At 43.8% G+C, this 5,691-nt stretch overlaps 1 protein-coding gene across 1 annotated transcript in view; it reads right to left on the reverse strand.

Annotated features, from left to right (window-relative positions):
• The window catches only part of LOC107117670 (transforming growth factor beta receptor type 3-like), a 42,859-nt gene extending 38,970 nt beyond the window's left edge, over positions 1 to 3,889 (reverse strand). Inside the window, exon 1 of the mRNA XM_015419829.1 lies at positions 3,818 to 3,889. The gene's annotated coding sequence lies outside the window, so the exon portion shown is untranslated. The remainder of the gene's footprint in view (positions 1 to 3,817) is intronic.
• Positions 3,890 to 5,691: the final 1,802 nt, after the last annotated feature.

Raw genomic sequence — 5,691 nt, forward strand, 5'->3', positions numbered from 1 at the left:
ATCTCCAGGTGAGGGCTACAGATCACTCTCTTCAGGTAGCAGAGATCAGTTCCTCTGGAGAAAACAGTGAACTCTGTCATTATATCCTGCTGAGGTCACCACAGCAAATTGACACTGTTTACCCAAAGCCAGAGCACTGCCCCAGAGCCTCTTTCTAGATTTCGTTGTATTGCTTTCACAACGGGCTTTACTGCTAGTATAAAGTATATTGTGTTATATTGTATTTGTAATTCAATTCCAGGAAAAATATGTCTGCCTGAAGAAGAATCTGTCGAAACCAGTGTTCCCTCTAAGCTGAGTTAGCCTGAACTAGCTCACAGTTTTTTAGCCTCCAGCTCACACATTTTTGCCTCAGCTCAGGGAGGATGGCTCCAGAGCAAACTAATTTATGCAGTATCCGAATCACTTGCTCACAACTTTAATGCCAGTAGCTCACAAAGTAGAATTTTTGCTCACAAGACTCCACAGCTTAGAGGGAGCATTGGTTGAAACACGCAATTTTCACCTGGGAGGCGGGTTGCTTGCTTTGATGCTTGCTGAATCACTTTTTGTGGAAAATATAACAGCTTGCTGCATCTCTCATGCTTGCTTTGATGCTTGCTGAATCACTTTTCGTGGAGAACTTAACAGCCTGCTGCATCTCTCATCATTTACAACTCTTGCAACCTTCATCAGTCTCTTATCAGGAGCAAGATAGTCTACAGCATTGGAATAGGTCTCTGTAGCTGTGGACTTTTCTATTAGTAGATATATAATGTTCTTTAGGTTTTTGTATTATAATGAATATGTATAAGATATACTAGGGTCTCTATTGTGTTTAAGTCAATATATGAAGAGACAGGTGCATATTAGTAGAGTGTGTTTTGTTCTAACATGGTGTTTCTTTACGTTTGCCCACCTGTAGGTTGGCAACCATAACTTAGGGAAAAGTCCTCAAACTATGGGTTCCATTTAGGGGAAATTTCCTTTAGTACTCTACCTATCACAAGCATAATGAGAAAATGGGAAGAAAAATATTGCCACAGAGTATATTTTTGATTACAGATTTTAAAAAAGGAAATGATAACCTCAACTTAGTTGTAGATTTTCCGGGCTGTATGGCCGTGGTCTTGGCTTTTTTAGTACCTGTAGTACTAGCATCCTCAGAGGTGTAACACAGAAAGATGGAGTACTCTCTGTGTCAATGTGAGAAGAAATATGGTAAGCAGGTAATTTATATGTACTCAGGAAGGTGGGGTAGGGCTGAGTCATTATCTTGTAGGAGTTTCCCAAACTGTGACATGCTAATGGAGGAGCTTTCCTAAGGAGGTTCTTTTGCATATGGATTGGCTGTTGAAATTCTAATCTTATCTGCAGTGCTGTTGTAAGATGTAGAACATTTTGTGTTTTTCAGGACTGGAAACCATGCCCTATTCATTTTTAAACTTCCTTACTGTAGAAATTGTGTTTATATTTATGAATTTCAATGGCTTCCCTGTGTAATCTGACATGGTAATTAGATGTGTTGTCCAGCATTTCAGTGTCTTGAAATAAGATACTGTGTCCTGTTTGAGTTAGGCTATGTTCAGCCACTGCTGATTTTTCAGGTTGGCCAAGTCTGCAGGGCCTTTCATGTTCTTTTATTCTTGTCTGGATGCTACGCTGTGTGGTCCCGATGTAAACCTGTCCATGTTAACCTCAACTTAATTTGATTTCAGTGCAATTTGACTGGAATATGTGGTCATTGGACTTAGCATATTTTGTAGTCTGAAGAGGGCGTAAGAACCCTAAGTATTTTCCTGATTTTAGTACTAGTGTGGCACCTTTCTTTCTCCAGTTTTTTTTTCCTAGCAAGCTTCCTCCTTGTGTCTCATGTTGGTATCTTTTGCTCATAGATATGGCGCTGTTTTACCAAGCACAGTTGGATAGAGGTGATAACAAAATCTATAGACAAGGAAATAATCACAATAAATAAATACTTTGCAACTTGGACTGTATCCAAGAGCAGGCTTTGGCTGAATCCCTTTTGTACAGGAATTGAGCACAGTTTGTTCACTTTTGGAATAGCTGCAGGGAGGGTTCTCAAAAAAACATGTGGGGAGCATTAAAAATGTAATCTTTGCACCTGCAGGGAGGGGGAGGCAGCAGGGAGATCTGCTTACACAAGCAGTGCTTTATGTGAGTGCTAGATAGGATCCAAGCCAATATGCCGTATTAGCATCCATGGCAAAGGAATAGAATGTTCTACTGGTTAAAAAAGGTCTCCAGAACTTTAAATAGGGGTTGCCAGCTCTGGGTTGGGAAATTCCTGGATATTTGGGGGTGAAGCATAGGCTTGCCAAGTCCCCCCGGGGGGCGGGGAAAACCAGGAACCTCAGCAGGATAGAGTTCTGCATAGAGTTCACCCTCCAGAGCAGCCATTTTCTCCAGGGAAAACTGACCTCTGTAGTCTGGTGATCAGCTGTAATTCTGGGAGATCTCCAGGCCCCCACCGGGAGGCTGGCAACCCTAAGTCCTTAAACACGTGAACTTCACACTGTGAAGTAACAGCAGGCATGCATCTCAGCCTTTTCTTCTTCACTCAGATCTGGAACCATAACGTGGAGCCCAAAGTCCTTCTCTTTTTCAGAAGTGAACCACTGTCGGCTGGCAATGAGTTCAAAAGGTATTTAAGGGGCTCCAGCATTACACTGGCCCCCATGGGGAATCCCTATGGGCCGACTATGCTTCCACCCTAGAGTACCAGAAAACATGTAGTACAGAGCTGGTGAAAAGCACACCGACTACCAAGGAACGTGTGAAAAGAAAGAACTTTTTTTGCACAGCCCCATTTTGCCTGTTGTCAATGTGACTCAAGCAAAACTCAATAGAAGAAGTTTCAGAGGGTAGCTGTGAGATTTGGGTCCAGTACCACTTGAGAGATCAAGATTTTCAGGGTATGAGCTTTAAAGAGTCCAGGCTCCCTATCTGATGAAAGGAGCTTTGACTCTCGAGAGGTCAGACCCTGGGAACCTTATTGGTCTCTAAGGTGCGACTGGACCCGAATCTAGCTGTTCAATAAAAGAAAGGTATCACAGTCTTTAAAGTCAAAAGTATCAAGAGTGTTCAGTGGAATAAATATATCCCCCTCAAACGCCTGTTAAAAAACATTCTAACCATCTGACAACACTGCAAGAATGTGGTTTACCTCCTGATTTACCACCAACGTGGCAAGAAAAAACATCTGACAACATGGCAAGAAAAATCAGCTTGTGCGTGTTAAGTGCCATTAAGCTGCTTCCAATGTAGGGCGACCCTATGAATTAATAGCCTCCAAAACATCCTATCATTAACAGCCTTGTTTTAGAGGGTGTCATTTCAGATCTAGAGGAAAGGAAGGAGAAAGTCAGCGAAAGCATGCTCTTGGATCCACTCCCGGTTGCAAATTACGGGTTGCGATCATCTCATTGTCTATAGATTTTGTCTCTCTATTAACTATACAGAAAAGTTTATCACTCACACCCGTGCATGCACACACACGTAATTTTTTTAAGCAAAAGATTTTTATGGCTTTGGCATGCATTCTTAGTATATGACCTGTTTAATGTATAGTTTATAGCCAAGTGCCACTCTGTGTTTTGAACCACTGAGCAGGTCAGAGATAAAGGTGATTCTGGAAAATAATTCACATGGGATGTCAAAACCAAGACAGAGGCTGCTCTTCTTCCCACCCTCCCCAAACAGCACCCCTTCATGAACTCAACTGGATCCCTCAAGTTAGATTAATAGCCTGGGGCAGTCACACTTCGGCAGTTCCTGGCCACCCACCCAAAACTGTCTTCAGCAGTTCAGACCTTACCTGTTCCAGGGCGCCCCCAGAGGCCGAGCAGCAGCAGACACTGTCTCCATAGGCGACTGAGTTGCAAGTAGTTCCCACACATCGCTTCCAATTCCAGGGTAAAACTGTTGATCTTCTCTAAGTTCACCATGGGAATAGGGGGGAAAGGATAACCAGAGGCAGAGGACGTTGGGGGGGGGGGGAAATGAAGGGAAGGCTGTTACAAAAGCTCACAGCTCCTTGAAAACACTTGATTTTTGGCATGGTTGTCCCATGTGCAGCGACACAGAAATTGAGAATATAAAACCATGAGCCTTGGATTAGAAATATCCCTGGTCTGAACCCAACTGATTCCATTTCCCTTTCCAGATTTGGGAATAAAATCCCAAGAATTTTGCTCACAGGCTACTCTACATACACACAGAGCCTAAATCCCTTAATCCACTCTAAAAATCCCTTGATCCACATTGTTTACTTTCTGAAGCCCCTCTAATTATTCTGCCACACCCACTGGGTAAAAGGGGGTTTTCATGCCTGTTTTGGGGTGCAGTAGGGCATTTAGTTGCTCCACTTATCATAATTTCAGGTCAGTCCCTTCTGCTTTACCACCACCTAGCAACAAACAATCTAAAATCAGATTGTTTCTACTCTCCCAATTTAAGCCTATTTCAAACAGACCAACCGACCCCTTTATATTAACTCCCTACCACCACCATTTGCTACATCATTTCCAACATCCAAAGTTACTTTCTGGTTTTGAAGCTAAAGAGTAGGATTTGCGGTTCCAGAATTAGATTGCTGAGAGTAATATTTCTAGCCCCACCCATCCTGGGCAAGCATGGCACACTCCCGCCTGCAAACTCCACACTTTGGGGAGGCTGCCAGGAAAACACTTACCTTGGCCAAGGGAACTGCCTTGCTACCCTTTGATCCAGCTGCAGCATAGGAGAAAAAAGAGGAAACCGGGAAAACAGCTACCTGATGCAAAGGATAGGAAGTGGGCTTCACACTATTCCAGTGGATCAGAAATTGTGGCTAATTCAACTCCTCTTATCCCCAGGCTGGTAAGGTTTAAAGTATAATAATCAAGATTATACAGGTCCACGAAAGGTTATAAATAACCTTAGGCCCATGGGAGAGTCAAGTTACAAGTGAGAGGGGCGGGGTGTGGAGTGACAGCTGTTTATTATTTCCAAGGGAATTCAGTGCCCCCCCCCAAGGTGTTAGGCCATTTGCAAGAGCAGCAGGGGTCTCTCACAGATCTCTCCTCCCTCCTGAAATTCAAGGCCCTTACTGCCACTAGCAGTCGCTTCAGCGCTCAGAGTCAGAAAGAAGTTTCCCCAAACTAGTTCCTGATCTACCAAAGCAGGATTCTCACCTTGACGATGTCCCATGGAAAAATAAACTTGGGTCTCCAAGGAGATGGGTGGATTTATGATTAACGCAGGCAAAGGAGGAGACTTCCTGAGAGGCACTGGTAGGTATGTTGAGCCCCATGCTTTGCTGCACTCTGGGTCAGCATGACCTGCTGCCACCCCCATGAAGCAGGGCTGGGAAAGAGAAATGCCAGGTAGTTGGACTGGCTTTCATGGATCATTTGTCAGGGGACAAAGAAAGGGGGGTAAGAAAAGACACCAGGATTTTTAAAGTGGCAGCAAAGAGGCCGGGGGCGGCACACAATTTTATACCATATTCATCTTTCCTAGGGCATATGGATAAGCACAAAGTCAAAGGGAAATCATGTTCCACGGCTAAAAGGGAAATCAGTGGCAAGTCAAAGAACATATTTTGCCCCACTGATGAAACCCAGATAGTATTCATTCCTTGTTCACTGAACAATATTCAGTTTGAGTTGAAGAGAGTTTTCCCCCCCCCCGCAAGGGAGAGGAGAGTTG

This window comes from Gekko japonicus, unplaced genomic scaffold, assembly GCF_001447785.1.
Source record: "Gekko japonicus isolate JY-2015 unplaced genomic scaffold, Gekko_japonicus_V1.1 scaffold2683, whole genome shotgun sequence".
NCBI lineage: Eukaryota > Metazoa > Chordata > Lepidosauria > Squamata > Gekkonidae > Gekko > Gekko japonicus.